This window comes from Corvus brachyrhynchos, unplaced genomic scaffold (assembly GCF_000691975.1).
Source record: "Corvus brachyrhynchos isolate BGI_N302 unplaced genomic scaffold, ASM69197v1 scaffold15, whole genome shotgun sequence".
Lineage (NCBI taxonomy): Eukaryota > Metazoa > Chordata > Aves > Passeriformes > Corvidae > Corvus > Corvus brachyrhynchos.
In genome coordinates this window covers 1988374-2006591 of record NW_008238349.1, presented here as the reverse complement: position 1 = coordinate 2006591, position 18218 = coordinate 1988374, and the positions used below count along the sequence as shown (strand labels likewise).

The following is an 18218-nucleotide window of genomic DNA, read 5'->3' as shown; positions in this document are numbered from 1 at the left end:
CGAGGATGTTGAAGACCACACTGAGGTGTGACCTCAGTCTCCTCTCCTCCAGCTGAACACACAAAGTGCCCTCAGCAGCTCCTCACACGGCTTCTCCTCAAGGCCCTTCCCCATCCCTGTGGCCTCCTCCAGATGATCTCGAATGGATTATTGTCCTTTTTACACTGTGGTGCCCAAACTGCCCCAGCACTGGAGGTGAGGCCGCCCCAGCCCAGAGCAGAGCAGGACAATCCCCTCCCTGGCCCGACTGGCGCTGCTGGGCCTGGTGCCCCCAGGACAGGGATGTCCCTCCTGGCTCCAGGGCACTGCTGGCTCAGATCCTACTGGCCCTCAAGCAGGACCCCCAGGTCCCTTTCTGTGGTGCTGCTTTCCAGCATCTCCTTCCCCAGTCTGTACGACATCCGGGGTTGCCCCATCCCAAGTGCTGAATCCAGCACTTTGTGTTGTTGAGCTTCATGTGGTTGATTAACTCATATTGATTAGGTTGGCTGCAAGAGATGTATAGGACCAGAGAAAGCTTTGGCAACCCTTTTGGGGCAGAGGAGTCCTTCAGGACTGTAATTAAAAAAAAGCTATCTAACCTGGGAGCAGAAATCTTCATATTCAATGGGACTTGAGCTCCCTACATTGTTCAGTTTTTTGAGAATTTCCCCATCTCCCGTTTTTGCAGATACCCATAGGAGAAGTGTCATAGTATTGCTGTAGGTTGGATCAGCATAGCAGAGGATAATCTTGTTAGTGTTTCCATTTGCAAGATGGTAGTAGAAGCTCTTCTAGCTGATACAAGGATGTAAGACATTGAAGGGCTGGAGTGTGTCCAGAGAAGGGAAGGGAGCTGGGGAGAGGTCTGGAGCACAAGTCTGATGAGGGGCTGCTGAGGGAGCTGGGAAAGGGGCTCAGCCTGGAGAAAAGGGGAGGCTCAGAGGGGACCTTTTCGCTCTGCACAACTCCCTGGCAGGAGGGGGCAGCTGCGGGGTGGAGCTCTGCTCTCTGGGAACAAGTGATAGATATTAGAGGAAATGGCCTGAAGTTGCACCAGGGGAGGTTTTGATTGGATGTTAGGGAAAATTTCTTCACTGAGAGAGTTGTCCAGCCCTGGCACAGACTGCCCAGGACAGTGGTGGAGTCAGTGTCCCTGGAAGTTTTAAAAAATCACATAGATGTGGCCCTTGGGGCATGGGTTACTGGTTGGACTCAATGATCTTAAAGGCCTTTTCCAACCTAAACAACTCTATGATACTATGATTCTGTATACAGAATATAGGCAGGTATTCTGTATATTCTATATACAGAGTAGGATTAGAACCTGTTAGACCCTGAGGTCTTGGGAGTCAAAGGAGCCCCAAAAATAAACCCATAAATGACCAAAATCTTTAGTATGGTTTCTCCCCAGTGGTTGCTGTCAGAGTTAATTCTAAAACTGATCTGTAATCCCAGCTCTTGAAGTTTGTTCAGTAACTGTGTTTTATAGCTTAATCTCTACAGCTTGATTATTTAATGAAGATTTTTCATCTAGTGTACTGAAGATTACTCTGCTTGAAAATGGCTAAGAACTGCAGAGAGCTATCTTTCCATTTATAAGTATATACTAAATATTTCCTGCATACTCTCTGTGCTTTCTGCTATGGCAGGATTTTGGGGCTTCTGTGATCACCTCTGCAGTAGCCAAGAACCATCTTTTAGCCTCACACTGTGCAGACCTTGGAGGAAGTGGTCCTTGTCCCAAAGAATTTAAACTCTCTGAAAAATTGTGCTGAAAGAGAAAAGTGATGTTAATTTCAAGGTCCATTAGAAGCAAAAGGACTGATATTTATATCCATCCTCTGTGCAGTAGTTTGGACCCTTTGATATTTTGTTTTAGTGTGGTGCTTAAATATTGGAATGAAGAGTGCTTTTGAGGTCAAAGAGAAAATGGGGAATGCGGTCTTCTTAAATAAATGTTGACAGAAATCCCACATGAAACTCTTAAAAAAAAAAAAGTTCTATTGTTGTAGTGCCAACAGTGCACTCGAGGGGTGCCTCTCCCTCCTCTGGCCACTTTATGATCAAAATGTGTAGCTTCTGGCAACCCAGTTATGCTGATGGACACCTTACGTGGTTCTTCCTGCTGCTGCCCCAAGCACGAGCATGGATGGAGCAGAGGAGAAGAAGGGTCTGGTCCGAAGGGAGTGATGGGGCAGGTGGTGCAGCTGTTGATGCCATTGAACAGGCAGCCTGAAGGAGAAGTGCTGCCTCTTGGATAACTCCACTCTGAGAGCTTGTCCAGCACAGAGCTGGGTGCTCTGCCGTGGCTCTGGGTCTGGGGTGCTGGATCCGCCTCTGCGGTGTCCCAGAGCTGCTGCTTTAACACTTCTGACAGTGCAGGGTTGGAGGTCCTGACAACACAGTTAATTGCTCAGAGGATGTTTGTTTCTGTAATGTTTGTCTCCATCAGCTTGGTTTCCATTTGGTTTATGTTTCATGCAGTTTCGATTCCCATTCTAGCAGTTTTCCAAATTATGTCAGGAGTGAGCTAACAAGGAATGTTTAAGAACAGTGATAAGATGGTTTCTGCTACTTTGTGCTGTTTAGAAAAGTAGCTGTGCAATGAGGAATAGAACTGTTCCTGATGAGAGTGTATTAGTTTAAATACAAACATTTCACATGTCTGTGCTGATTATCCAAGCTGTAATCCAAATGAATGGGATTTTGCACCAGGACCATCCAACCTCTGTTCTTAACTGTTGGAATCATGATGCCTCTTGGATAGCTAGGCTGCTGTGTCTAGCAGAGCATGTAGAAACAGAGGATTTGGTTCCAGTGAAACTAGTATTTAACAAAGCTGAAAGTTAATCTGATCATTCTTGTAGTCAGCATTCATGTAAATAATTTGGACAACTTTGTGCAAGGCATGTTGTTTAGTCTGCATTTACCCAGTGCCTACCCCAACATAATCCTGATCCATACCTTCCATCTCCTGCGTTAGTCCCTGACAGTGTTTAATCCTAGTGATGGGCCTGATACATTTCATAAGTGTACAAGGCAGACCAAGCATTTAGAGCTGTTCCAGTGAACATCTGTGCTGGCAGAGTTGTATCAGCTAACAGTAAATGAGGTGTTCCCCTGGCAAAATGCAGGTACTTGTTGAAACTGCACTGTGGAGAACAACAAACCAGCCAAGTAAAACAAATGCAGGGAAAAGAAACAGTAGTTCATGCTGTAGTGAAGATGTATCATACAGGTGTATACAAACTTAATCAGTGTTTCAAAATAATAGGCTTGAATAAATCTTTTTCTTTCTTACATAGAAAAATGATGATGCAACTATATAAATTCAGTCTTTTCCAATATAAGGGGGTTTATAAATAAAAATATATTTAACCATAAAGTGATTTGCAACAGTGAGTGGTTAGGGCAATTTCCCTTTTGTGTCATAAGAAAGCAAAGACACAAAGAAATACACACACTGATTGGGAGTTTGTTCTGTCATTCTGCAAGACATGAGCATGGCCATCACGGGGGTTTCTCTTCTGGAGTCCCACTCCATGAGCAATCACTCCACAAAAGCCCATTTTGATTTTGGTAGGGCCAAGGCTCCGACAAGATATTGACAGGCTTGTGGCAATGCTGTCTGGGCCCTGCGGGGTGCAGTTTGAGGTAAAATCAGAGCCAGCTCCCTCACTGGCTCTTAAAACCTCTTGCAGCACTGACTGTCTAAGTGGGCAGTGTCTGCTCTCATCCCCTCTGCCACCCTGGCATGGCAGCCCTGGCATGGCAGCCCCTGATCATGGAATTGTTAGGTGTGTGAGGCCACAGGAGTGGCCCCAAGGAGTGCTCTGAGGCTCTGAGGCAGTAGCCCACCCCGGGGGAGGAAATGGAGCTGAGGCCAGCAGGGTGGAGGGTTTTGATGGTTACATGTGGTTCAGGTCCATGTTTTGGAAAGGTCCCCCCCCTTGTTTTATTTCCAATCTCTTGTCTGCTCAGTTATGAAATGGGATAGTGACGTGATGCTTACCTCACCCAGAAAATGTTTTTGGTTTTGTAGATGAAAAGCCTTTTATACAATTGATGTATTAAATTTTTTTCTGGGAAATCCTAACTAAACCACAAAATTTCACTTCTTTGTTGTAAGCCTCAATGTCTTGTGCGTTGCTCAACAGGATTCCCCTTGTTCCCCATGTAAAATAAGCATAATTTAAAATCACTTTGTCCTTCTGAATTTTAGAGTTACATCTCACCATAGCAGCGTCATTGCAGCTGTGATTCAGAGATGTGTTTAAAGATGTAAGAATGGCAAGTTTTGCATTTACACTTAGCTCTCAAATTTTGCAGTATATAGACAAACAGAGATGGTAGCTGTGTTTTCTGAGGAAGATGAGCTATAGAATTATTTTAAAGAAAATAATGCTAATAAATTCTATTTTATTTTTTTAAAAATTTTTTGGAAAATAGTATATATGGTGGATCTAATATGCCAATAGAGAAATTTATATTCCTCTCTTTTTCTCTCTGTATTTTAACCTGTCTGAGGATATTCTGTGACACAGCCATAATGGCACCAGACATTATACTCCTGTGTTAATAATGTGTGGATTAAAGCATCCCCCAGCAAACTCTTAATGTGATGGATTTTATCAGTGCTGTGTGGTAAAAGGGTCCCCACATGGGCCTGAACACAGTAGACCAGAGCAGTTTGGGAAGTCTCTTGTTGTCAATGACCTGGTGATTTTCTGGACACCTCTGGAGGAAAGGTGGAGGGGGAGGCAGAGGTGGGCTGTGAACAGCAGCTTGAAGCTGCTCTGTCCAAGGTTAGGGCTACTGTTAGAGATGGAAATCTGTCAAGAAAAGGGTGCCTGGGATGAACCAAACAGTGGAGCATGAGGAGCTCCAGGGGAGGTTGAATGTGCTCATCAGATTGCCAGGGAGATCAAAATACTTAGAATCCTCTTGACGAAGAAAGCATAAGTCTCAACATTAAAAATAGATGCTTTTTATCTTGCATATGATACAAAATCTCTTGTGATATGGTATTTTTCTATTATACTTTAGCAGCTCTGAGGAGTCGTGGATTAGACCTGTATCACAACAGTAATTCACAGGAGGCTGTGTTTTGTCTTGCTATGACACCAGCTACTATTGTTTTTGATCTGCAGCCTCTGAAGAGGGATGGTGCATCTTCTGTGGGAGGTGTTGTGAGTGCAGATTAGTTAGACAAGTGCTGGAGTGAATGCATAAGTAGTGATTTTGCATAATGAGATATGTGAAATCCCAGTGGAGGTTGTTAAAACAGATAGACAGCCTGTGGTAAACAACAAGGAAGGTAGGCTTTGAAAACAGATGGCTTTGAAAACCTGGCAAATGACTGTTCCATACTTAAAAATCAGTTTTGTTAATGGAAAATATCTTATTTAAAAAAACCAAACCAAAACAAACAAACAAAACTGAAAATGCTTAGGCTGCATATTTTCACAAACCTGAATGTGTTAATAAAGTTCTGTGGGGAACCATACATCATCTGTCTTTCCTGCCACACGTGCGTGTGAGTGATGGGCTGCACAACTCGGAATGTTCTGCAGCGGTCCATCGGGCTTCCCGTGCAGCTGCTTCTACCTGGTGGGTATGTTGCTCTTCATTATCACTTGGATTCTCTCTGTGTGTGTACTTTTCATTGGGAATTTAATCTCGCGCTCAAAGGCTTAATTTGTCTTCAAAGACAGAGTCTGTGAGTGAAATGGGAATATAGAGGAATATTTCTGCTAGTTGGAAAGGGCACAGAAAAGCCCAATGCCATTTGAATTACTACATTGCTAAGGTTAGGGCTGGCCAGAAGATGAGATACTGTTTTGGAACTTTAAAATGTAGCTATTTTCCATGCCTTTTATGCCTCTGGCACAGGCAGTAGGAGGTGTGAGAGTGGGACCAACCTTCTCTTCCCATGTCTGTTGTAGGCCCAGTGAGACACCACCACTCTTGCTGTCACCTGCCTGGGGATTGCACTCTGTGCTCTCCTGCAGGGGACCTGCAGCCTGAACTGGGACAGTATTAGCTCCAAACAGAACAGTTCCTGCAGTGTGCCAGAGGCGCAGCTCAGGGGCTCACTCACTGTGAAAGACCTTCCCCATGGCCTGAGCCTGAACATGAGACTATTTCAGTAAAATAATGGTTTTTTTTCTCTTCCAGTGCAACTCCTAAAAGCTTTCCTTGGTCAGTGTAAGTTACTCTACAGCCCGTGGGTGAATCAAATCACCTGTCATTTTCTTAGTTGTTTTGCTGGCTCCCTTAGAATAAGGGATGCCCAGAGCTCTGTGGACTTGATTGAAAGACAGTGCAAGTGGTCCAAATCCCCACTGGAAAGGACCTCAAATGCAAACAGGGGATTCCTCAGTCCCCAACTTCTGCTGGAAAAAAGGCAAGTTCCTGTGATTTGAGAATGATGGGTCATCCTGTGTTCTGAAAAAAATCAGGGACATGGGTTCTTGTCAGACACTTGCCCTTGCCCACTGAGGCTGCCTTGTCTGATCTTGTTTGTGCAGTGATAACTGTGACAGCAGAACTCCTGCTCCAGGCACTGTGTGCTGTTAAATCCTGGGGTCTGAGGGCAGAGAAGGACAGCTGCTGCCCTCTGCTCTGCTGCTTCCCAGCTCTTTAAAAACATGTTGAAAATGGTGTGGCACCTGGAAGATTGGCACAAACCACGTTTGGCATGTCTAGCACATGGCTTGTGCCAATCTCCAGGACAGAGAGCCAAGAGATGCTCTAATGGTGGGAAGTGTCCCTGTCCCCTTGGCCCTTTGGCTTGCAAGGCTATTGCTGGGGACAAGCTCACTGAGACTGGTGTTGGCAGCGGAGCTTGGAAGCATGGGCTCTGCTTGCATTTACGTTGGATGGGAGAAAGAGCTCTTTAGAAAGTCAGGGAAGAAAATTTTAGCCAGTTCATCTTTCTCGTAAATTAAACCAAGTGCTTGCTGAATAGCTCATTTCTCAAGGTACCAAGTACAGCTGTTGAAAATTTTTGCCATTATGTTGTTTTTAATCAAAGCCCGCTGATTATAGAACTGAATTTGTAGGCATGAGAAGGAAGTGGGTTTTCTGCAGCAATTTCCTTTCTTGATTAATTTCAATATGCTGTGTTTTAACATTTAAAAAATGACAATGTGGGTTTTGTTATTATTTAACATTGTTACCAACATTTAAAGCCAGAAGTGTTGGTTTTGCTTGCAATAAAAATGAAATAAAAAACCTGAATTTTTTTCCCTTGAGAATTTTTTGATTCCTTGTCAGGATTTTGACTTTAAGCTGTGTCTGCAGATGGAGATCACTGGGTGAGCAGCAGCTGAAAAGCTGAAAGGATAGGAAACTGGTTTTGCTTTCTGCTTGGAAAGAAACCTTTGCTACAGAGTGGCTGATCAGAGCTGACAGTTTCTGCTGCTTCTGTGATGAGTTGTCTGGATTCTCTCCTGTTGGTGTTTGAACCAACCATTAAGGCATTTCTAGAGCTCTTCCAGGCCCTGGACCACCCTCAACATAATGTTTAAAAGCTCTTCTGTTTTTTCCTTTTTTCCAAAGAGGTCTGCTCCTCATGCAGTAACACTGCCAAATACATTTTTCAAAAGCACTTCAGGTAATGCACTGAAAACTTTAAAATTTTGGTTATTTTTGTACCTAAATAAGAGATGAGCTGCTTCAAAAAAATCTCACCCAAACTGTCTCAAGATGTGTTATTTTCTGTGCTGCAACAAGATTGCTACAAATGTCTGTCCCAGATCTATGCAGTTCTTACAGAATAATCGAGAAGGGACAGTGTCCTGTCATTCACAGGTTAACAGTCAGACATCCCTGAGCTGAAACATTCCTTTGATTTTTCAGGTGCAGGGTACCAGAATATTTCCTCTCTGACGCTTCACCAGCTCTGTGATGACGAAGACCAGGGTAGCATTTCCCAGCTCTGGGATTGCTGTTAGGAATATTTATTGCACACGGGGGCAGTAGCACACCACAGAGCTGCTCCGTGTGTGAACGCTGGCTGGGCTGATGGATGGCTGCGCGCCATACTTGGGGATATTTAGTGTTCCTTAGCTGGCGGTGGGTTTGACAGATATTGGCAAGAAATATTAACTTACGTCCAAGTTTGTCTTAACTAATAAGTGATGAGCAAAGAGAAGTTTGTATTTGCTGTCTTAGAATAATCCATGAATCTTTATCCTGCAAAGTTTTTTTTTTTCCAGCTTTGACATGTGGCCCCTTTCATCTTTTTAAATGTTGCAGGTGCCACCAGAAGCCAAAAGTGAGAAGACTGCTCTTGAAAGCAACATAAAAGCATTCTTCTTGTGTTTGGAATCAGCACTTGTATTGTATTGTCCTGTTTTGTCTATGCTCCTTTTTAAGCTCTTTTGAATATATCTTCTGTGATAGTTAGTGGAAAAGTGCTCTACTTTTTTAAGGGATAACCAAGTGCTTAAGTGCTTTGCTGGATCCAGGCCAGAGCTAGCATCTTGCAGAATAGAGCCGATGACAACTCATTTCATCCCAAAAATCTCAGTTTTCTTCACAAACTCCAGTAAACAAAGTCTCCTGATAGCCTGTGAGTCCTGGAGCAGCGGCAGTGTCCTGGCTTTCCAGATGGCAACGAGCGTGGTTAAATGACTTGCTCAGGGGAGTTGGTAGATGAGTGAGGCTGGGCAGATGCAGGAGGCGGGCTCTGGGGAGGATTTTGCTGGCTGGCTTCATTACATGTTTGTTATATTCATGCTGCTGCCTGGGTGGTGTGATTGGGCCGCAATTGCCCGAGTGCATCTGTTCTGTGAGGTGTTTTCTGAAAGTGCATCCAGAGCTCCAGGGGAAGGTGGAGGGGCTGTAGGTGCTCCCTGATGGGGGGATTTGAATGACACCACCTTGCTCCAGGAATGAGTGATCAGACTGCTGGGGGTGAGGAGTTGCAGAATGGTAGAACTGGTGCTTTGATTTGCCCAGTCACCCGTGAGTCTGGATGTGCAAAGGGAAATAATGGAGAAAAGAATAAAAGCCAGAAAATGAACAAACAAAACCACTGTGTAACACTTGTTTTATCCTTGTATTTACAAGTTATGTTAGCATTAGTAACTCTGGTCATGAACTCACCTTAAGCAATTATGCAGGGACTTCCTAATAGTATTTCATAACAACACAGGTAGTTACACAGGGATTATTTTAAAATAATACATTCCCTGTATTAATCATTGGTTGTTATTGACTTGGTGACACATTACTGTTGGTGAAATGAACTGTGATATAATTAGTAGTAAATAGTACCCATGCATGCTGTGCTAATTATTTTTATGTGAACCCAATTCATTGCTAATATAAATAGCAATATTAATCACAGCAAGTATCAATATTTATGCAGCATGCTTCCGTTTAAGTGCAGCTGTACAACAATGCTTGTACATGCACCGAAGAGAAGCATATGAGGGGTCAGTCCTTTCAGTCACACCATGATGTGTTATGTCCATTCTGTGACAATTGCTCTGTGCTTAGAGCAAAGAGGATGGGACATTACTCCAGGCTGCTTCTCTGCAGAAGCCCCATGTCTTCAGTAGCAAACTGAACTGCACACAGAGGACGAATATTTATATCTCTTCATTGTTCCCTCCTCCCATTTCTAACCACACTGGCTGTTAGCACCTCTTGGCCTGTGACTTGAAGAGCACTGGGGCATGGTGGGTGTTTGAGAGGATCTGGGTAGGAACAAGAAACACGTTCTGCTCCATTTCTATGGAACTCTCTTGGAATATGAGGTTCATTTGGGTGAATCAGGGTCATCTGTCTCTCAATTCCTAATCTTTAAAAGACAGCTGTCATACAAGTGGGGAGCAGTGTCAAAAGGAACATTCAACTGCGCCAAGTGAGTTTTCATTCTGTTAAATAAAGCCAGGAGAGTCTATCTAGATGCCAGTGTCTGAGTGCACAGATCCAGCTGCTTTGCTTGTTCCAGTGCTTATGCTGGCATGCAATCTTTCCTCTTACTTAATGGTTTTCCCAAGGTATTGCCTTTAATGAGTGTCATGGATTGTTTCTGGTTTAGGCTTATGCTGACTGTACATGTTTTCTGAAAAAAGTCAGATTGGACCGTGCAGGTGAATGGTGTGAACAGGGCTGGCTATAGAGACCACAACAGTTGTGACACTGGGAGGAGTCCCAGGGCTGGGGAAAGCAAATCTGCAGATTGGCATGTGATCCTGACCCTGGGCAGGGATGTACAGTGCATGCTGCAGAAGTGCACTCAATAAATTAGACAATGATGTATGGCACAGTACATCACATTCTTGAAGGCAAGGCATATATACTCACCAGATAATGTGGAGCATGTGAGGTATTGAATATATCAAAGAAAGATTAATCTTTGTCTGGGAGTAACCCTGCACGTTTTCTGTCTAGTTGAGTCAATGCAATATAATTTAAAATGTGAAGGAAGTGTGTGTGTGTGTGTGTCTGTATGTGGACACAGGAGGAATATGTTTGTACTTGTGTTAGGGGGTGTCAGGGTACACATCTGTTACTCTTAATATTAAGAGATTCCCCCCTATTCTTTTGCAGAAGAAAATGTTCTCTTCACATCTAAGGTCCTTTTCCTAAATGAGGATTAAGTGGCCCTTGGGACAAGTGCTGCAGGACTCAGAAGGTACAGCATGTCCTGTCCCAAAAAAGGTCTGCAGACATGTGAGTTTCATTCTTACACATCTTACCAAGGGAAGCTGTGGCTGCAGCGTGTGCTGGGTCACCAGTACCCTTCTTGACACTGCAACTGGAAAATCAAAGAACAGTAACTGTCAGAGTGTGGCCATTTGGCAAGTGTCTGCTCAAAAATGGCTGTGGTTCTGTGAAGGTGCCTGGGACTGAAGGGTTAGCTGGAAATTTCCCATCTGTGGCTTGTTTGTTTTTAAGGATTGTTAGTTTGTAGAGTTACAGTTGCTACAACTATTTTCACTTCAAAAATTTGCATCTGCTATGTTAACATGAAAATTTAAAACCTTGGTACAATGTATGAAACGATGATTAATTTACTGCATTTATCTTGGCTTACTAATCATTCTGTTTTTAGCTGATAATTTTATTTGTAATCTCCAGAGTTAAATTGCCATAAAATACCATAGTTACAAAGACATTCATGAGCAGTTGAAAGGATATGACACATTGTAATTTAGGAATTAATGCACACATTAAAAAAAGGCAATTCATGAGAAAGCTGCTAATACATGTACATTGTAGGAGAAACAAAGCAGGAAAAAAAAAGCTGCAAACCAGAAGATAAGCACATGAGTAGTGCAGCTGTGTCACTAAGTGACAGTTTAAAGATATGGTGAATTCCATCCCACCATCTCTGAACAAAGAGCAACAAAGGGCAGAGAAATGTAACACAATCACCCAGCAATGAGCATGAGCGGTACCAGCTGGAAAACATTCCCCGTCCATGCCTGATTGAGCTCTGCCTTGCTGTCTCTCGTAATGTGGATAGCTACAAAATGTTCCCATTCAGTGACACGCAGACACAGCACTTCCAGTGCAGGAGCACTGGGAAAGGTGTCAGAACTTGTGTTACCAGGTAATGCACAGCTGTGAGCAGTGTGCTCTCTCTTTGCAGTCCCTAATGATAAGAGTATAGGATGAGTTCTTTGAACACTGCAGTGGTCTCCAAAGCACAAACAATCTGCTGCCACTTCAGGTTTCTCAGCCCATCTGCATCCTAGTGTACTGGTTCTGGCCGGGACAGGGTTAGTTTTGGCAGTAGCCTGAGGGGGCATGGCTGGGACATGGAGTTTATTCTGTACCACCCCACAGAATTGCCAGGCGCAGGGGAAGAGAGCCTTTATCCAGAAGAAAGGGCTCTGTTGCAGGGCAGCGTGGCTGCAGTCAGGTTGCAAGCTCCAGGGTGAGCATTTTGGCAGGTCAATCACTCTCTTTTGTACACTTTTGTTATTAATATTGTTGCTGTTACTGTTGATTTTCTTATCTCATGGCTGTTTCCAGTAAATTGTTCCTACCTCAACCCACGATTTTTGACTTTTATGCCTCCAGTTCTCCTCTCCATCCTGCTGTGGCGGGGAGGCAGAGGTGGAAAGCAGGGGAGCAAGAGAGGAGCATGGTTCAGAGTCTTGGTGGAGGCACTGAGTTGGTGAGGTGAGTACCATTCCTAAAACACAACAGCCTTATTTGGCACCCAATGTAGGGATCAAAGGGTTGAGATAACAACAGATTTGCCCAGACTGAGTTGGAAACAAATTTGGTCTAAGCATTTGCTGTAGAAGGTCCCGAGCCGCTGGTCACAGTGTTGCTTGGTCTGTTCATGTGGGTGCAGTACCTCACCCTGTACATATTCCCTTATGTGCTTCTTGTGGTGTTCTTTTTCAGAGCAGGGATAGGGGTCAGGATTGCTTTGTTGCTGTACTGTGGGATATCAGTTTATGACATGATAGTATCAATGGTGATTTGGGATGTGGGTTCAGTGTTGATCTCCTGCCCTTGCCTCAGGCACTACCTTTGGGTGTCCATTAATAATCATACCCAGTCTGGGGGGGAAACAGTGGAGGATGATTTTCCCCAGCTTTTCATCCCCTTTTCTTTCTTTAGGCCTGCTACAAATTTGAATTCCCTTTGGATTCTCATTTAAATTCCCTTTTTCACAGTGCACACAATCCATGGGGCAGAAGGCACACCATCGTCATCACTGGAATTGACGTCAATGAAAGAAGGAGAACAAACACTGCTTCAGGTGGCTACCCAACTCTGGCACTATGAAGATCATCTTTTTTTGGTCCCTATTTATCTGTGCCTTGGCTGTGGAAAGACTGTCCAAGACTGTGGACAGATTCAAAAGAGTCGAGCAAATTAAAGAGGAAATGTCCCATGCCCCACCAGCATGGACCAGAGTCTCTGCTATTGGGAGCAAGTGCCCCCTGCTTGAGACAGAGGGGACACACCACCAGGTAACCTGTGCTTTTTCCTGCATGGCCACAGAGAGGACATGAGGAAGTGGGATGGAAAACCCACCTCTGCCCTGGCAGCACAGGTATGAGTTGAGAGGGAGAACAACCAGCATAGGAAATTCTTCAAGGATAATGCCATTCCAGTCTCCAGTGGGGAAGTCCTCAGAGACAATAGGAGGGATGATGTTGCTTTGGTTCCTCTTGAGGGGATGTCCAGTTCACATTTTCAAGAAGTGAGCATGGAGTACTATGGCCAGAACCAGAGGGGCCCTGCCTCCAGCCAGGTGGAGGAAAGGGACAATCAGATCTACTGGACTCTGGATCCATGGCACATCAGACCCACAAGCATATACAGCTTTAGTTGACACTGCTGCACAGTGTACCCCCATTCCAACAAGATATGTAGGGGCAGAATCCAGCTCCATTTCTGGGGTGACAGGAAGATCCCAAGAGCTGACTGTACTGGAAGCTGAAGTGAGCCTGACTGGAAATGAATGGCAAAACCAGCCCGTCGTGACTGGCCCAGAGACCCCGTGTATCCTTGGCACAGATTACCTCGGGAGAGGGTTATTTCAAGGACCCAAAAGGGCATTGTTGGGCTTTTGGGAGAGCTGCTGTGGAGACAGAGGAAATTAGACAGCTGAATACCTTGCCTGGTCTCTCAGAGGACCCTTCTGCAGTAGGACCGCTGAGGGTGGAAGACCAACAGGTAGCGATCGCTACCACAACAGTGCCCTGACAGCAACACTGCACCAACCGGGACTGTGGGACCCCATCCATGGGATGAGTCGAGAACTGGAGAACCAGGGAGTGCTCAGCAGGACTTGCTCACCCTTCAGTAGCCCCATATGGAGCGTGCATAAATCCAGTGGAGAGTGGAGACTGACAGTGGACTATCATGGCCTGAATGAAGTCACACCACCACTGAGTGCTGCTGTGCTGGACAGGCTGGAACTTCAGTTCGGACGAGCTGGAGTCCAAAGCAGCAAAGTGGTGCCACCAATGGCATTGCAAATGCATTTTTCCATGTTCCTCTGGAGCAGAGTGCAGGCCACAGTTTGCTTTCACCTGGAGGGGCATCCAGTACACCTGGAACTGACCACCCCAGGGGTGGAATTACAGTCTCACCATCTGCCATGGACTGATTCCAGACTGCACTGGAAGAGGGTGAGACTCAGAACACTTGCAGTACATTGATGACACCAATATGTGGGGCAACACAGCAGAAGAAGGTTTTGAGAAAGGGGAGAAGATAATCCAAGTTCTCCTGAAGGCCAGCTTTGCCATAAAGCAAACTAAGGTCAAGGGACCTTCCCGGGAAATGCAGTTTTTAGGAGTAAAATGGCAAGATGGATGTTGTCAGATTTCAGTGGACATGGTCAACAAAACAGCAGCTCTGTCCTCAGCAAACAGCAAAAAGGCAACACAGGCTTTCCTTAGGTGCTGTTGGGTTTTGGAGGATACATATTCCAGATTACAGTCAGATGTTAAACCTTCTCTATCATGTGACATGGAAGAAGAACGATTTTAGGTGGGGTCCTGAACAACAACAAGTTTTTTAACAAATTAAACAGGAGATTGTTCATGCAGTAGCCCTTGGGCCAGTCAGGACAGGACAGGATGCAAAGAATGTGCTCTACACCGCAGCCAGGGAGAACGGTCCTTCCTGGAGCCTCTGGCAGAGGGTACCTGGAGAGACTCGAGAACAACCCCTGGGGTTCTGGAGCCGGGAGTACAGAGTATCTGAGGCCAGCTACACCCCAGCTGAAAAAGAGATGCTGCCTGCTTATGAAGGGGTTTGAGCTACTTCAGAAGTGATTGGCACCAAAGCACAGCTTCTTTTGGCACCCCAACTACCAGTGCTGGGCTGGATGTTCAAAGGGAAAGTCCCTGCAACACACACTGATGCTACATGGACTAAGTGGATAGCACTGCGAGCTTGAACAGGAGATCCCAGTCACCCTGGGATCTTGGGAGTCATCATGAACTGATCTGACAGTGAAAATTTTTGACTATCATCATCAGAGAATAGAAGGTGACGTGCTGAGGGGGCCCCACCATACAACCAGCTACCAAAAAATGAAAAGCAATACACTCTCTTCACTGATGGTTCTTGTCATATTGTAGGGATACACTGAAAATGGAAAGCTGCTGTATGGATTCTTATGTGGTGAGTGGTAGAAGCTGTGTGGTTTGGAGTCTCAGCAGGGGCACTTCTCTGGGAAGTACCATTCCTAAACTGCAACACCCAGCCAAAGTGTGGCAGTGGGTTTGCTGCTGGATGTGGGCTGGTGCCTTGGGATTTCACTCAGTGCCAGGGTGCTCAGTGTTGCTTTTTCTTCTACAAGTGCTTCTCACACCACAGTTGATCATTGCTGGATATGGGAACACCAGCACTATCAGCCAGTTCCCATTCTTCTCCATCCCTGTTTGTGTAACATCACTATCCAACAGTGTCACAGGAAGGAACGCATTGCTTCTGCAATCTATAAGCAATGTGAAATAAAAGCTTTCTCTTCTTCAGAAAAATAACCAGAGGCTTAGGAAAGGGTGTAGGAGTGGATGAAATAATCAAGATAATGACACAGATTTTGGTACATTTCACATGCCCTTAAGTTTGTGGTAGATTTATTTACTTAAATCTCTCTCCTCTAGTGACTGGTCATTCTGAACTGCAGAGACAAGAGTATCCGTTGTAGATCAGTGTAATTGCAGGAGGGAGGAATTTAGAGTTATGTTTTTCTTTTCTTGACTATTAACTGTAGAGCTCTTCTAAGGTGCACAGGGAAAGATCCATTTTCTTCATGGCATAAAGCAGTCATACATTATATGAAATTAAGGAAGCCTTTTTCCATCCTGTACAGACAACCCTTTGTTATGTGTTTGTTCTTCATAGAAAGCAGTTAGTCATTAATCCTGTGCAATACAGTAGGGAATCTCATGATTGAGAAATCAAGAGTTCAACCATACTTTCTTTGAAGGATGTTTTTACAAGGCATAGAATATCCCATGGCAGAAGTAATCCTTCAGAATAAAGAAGAGAGATGAAGGTGGTAGAGGCAGAGTAGCAGCAACTCTTTGCTTACTTTGAACTGTCTAGGGAAATTACAATTTACATCTAGAAAGAAATTGGAAGAGGTTGAAGATTGCTGTGGTAATATGAGCTAGGGCCTGTATGTTAACAGATTGCCATATTTAATGGACTCCTGGCTTGCAAACAGACTCATTTCCTTTCACAACACTGTCCATGGAAATGCACGTCAGTGCAGGTCACTGCCGACACCCTGCTTCCATTCAAACAGCCACTCTAAATAATAATGAACATTTAAGAACTAGCACATAATTTTTAAATTTAACTCAATCCCTCAGGCACTACTATAGTGTGTATCCTAAATACCCCAATTCCCTTATTTTCTACTCTAGCATTACCTTGATAATACATATGCTGCCATGAAGGATTTCTAGTTCAGGTCATTTAAGCCATGGATCTTAAATAATTTAGAATACTAAATGCTTTTTAATTTAACACACCATAATGAGAATAACTGGTCAGTTTTTCTAAGTTGGTAAGTTTCTGCAACCTCTGATAGGGTGGTACCTGGCCAGGTGGCTTCTATGCCATTAACTCTTACATGATTCAGTTGGTTATAAAAAACTACAAGATAAGTAACTGTTGTGTTCCACCAACCTTCCCTTCAGCTTTCTGCAGGTTCCTGCTGCCTGAGTGGGAGACAGGCTGTATAGAGGAACACTTTTTTTACTTGCCCACATCAAGCTGAGAATGTGTGATCCTCCTGCCTCCAGCTCTTGGTAGCTGGTTCAGTCTTCACATCCAGTAGGTTTTCAGCCAGGGGCTGCCAGGGTTACAGGTGACAATAGAATGTGGGATCATCAGAATATCATACAGGCAGTTCACAGGACTGAATAGGAGAGGCAATGGTGTTGTTTTTTAACACTGGGTGTGTTTTTTCTAAAACATGAAAACCTTACCAGTAGCTTCTGGGCAGCTTTTCCATGTGTTTGTAATGTTCTCTCCATGGATGCTGTCCCTCAGTAATCAATAAAACTTGATTAAGGATAATAGTGAAAAGCAGCAGCCTGCAACCTCATTAGATATAAAAATCCAGTACAGAGTGCGGTGACTAGGGTCAAATAATCATGACTCAAAGAACAAATATGTGGCCCCAGAATAGACGAAACCAAAGCTGCAGTGATTATTCTTTTTCCTCGCTGATTTTGCCCCACAAGCAGAAGCTGTGTCTTCTATGAACTGGCCATGGAATTGCAGCAGGACAGGAGGATAAACCCTGCATGAATGTCTTTTTTAAACATCAAACCAGATGGGTTGGTTTAGAATGATGGAGAAAACAAAACAATTAACGGAAAATTTTGGTTTTAAGGCTCAATGAATACTTTGCCTAACCTTAAATGAGATATTCCATTCTTGTCTTGAGTAGTTTTAAATATTGTAGCCATGATTAAAAGCAATTGACATTTTGGAATGAAACACCAATCCAAATTTTTAAAAATGGAAATATTTTTTCTTTCTCTGAATATCTTTTCAAGCAACAGTGTGGTAGAACAGGCACACCAGTGCCAAGTGTTCTGTTTGAATTGGGATTCTTCCACCCCAAGAAGGTCTAAGTGCTTGTAGCGATACTTGAAGATCTGTAGTGGCAAGAAACATGAGTCTTGATTTTTGGGACTGGTGACACTTCACCTCTCCAAGTATGATGATAGAATTAGAAATGTTAGGGTTGCCAACTGCAAATTTCTAAAGCTTGTAGTAGTGGCTTGAAAATAATGAATGATTGCTTTAATGCAATTGGGGGTTCTTTTGCTATGCCTTCTGTTTTCTGGATTGTTAGAGTATTTGTGGTTAATTCTCTACTTTTTCTGTACTCCCATGAAGACACAACAGTCACTTTTTCATTAGATGGGAGTGTTCCAGAAGAGCTGTGGCTTTAGCAGTAAAGCTACGTTGGAAATGTCTAAATGGGAAAGTTTGCTCTGGATAATTTGGTTTTTCTTGGGAACATGAAGACCTGTTGAGGGAAGAGCAGGTGTGCCCCAAACTGCTGCTGTTTGTCATAGTGAAGTCCTTTGGATTGTGGGCACAGTAGGGGCAAAGCTTTGTCTCTGCAGAGTCTTGCCTTGCCAGGTAGGCACAGGGGATCAGAGGCTGACGAGTTCCAGGTGTTGGGACAGTGTCAGAGACTGGAAGGATTGCTGACTCCAAACATTTCAGGCGCATGTGTGGGGAAACGAGCAGGTTGGGTC

The 18218-nt window shown here is 44.2% G+C and overlaps 1 long non-coding RNA gene across 1 annotated transcript; it reads left to right on the top strand.

The window, feature by feature from the left end:
* Positions 1-10543: 10543 nt before the first annotated feature.
* Positions 10544-17011, top strand: LOC108446977. The gene is made up of 3 exons (XR_001862322.1): positions 10544-10674; positions 12031-12132; positions 12639-17011. It is a non-coding gene; the product is annotated as an uncharacterized LOC108446977 (long non-coding RNA).
* The last annotated feature ends 1207 nt before the right edge of the window (positions 17012-18218 follow it).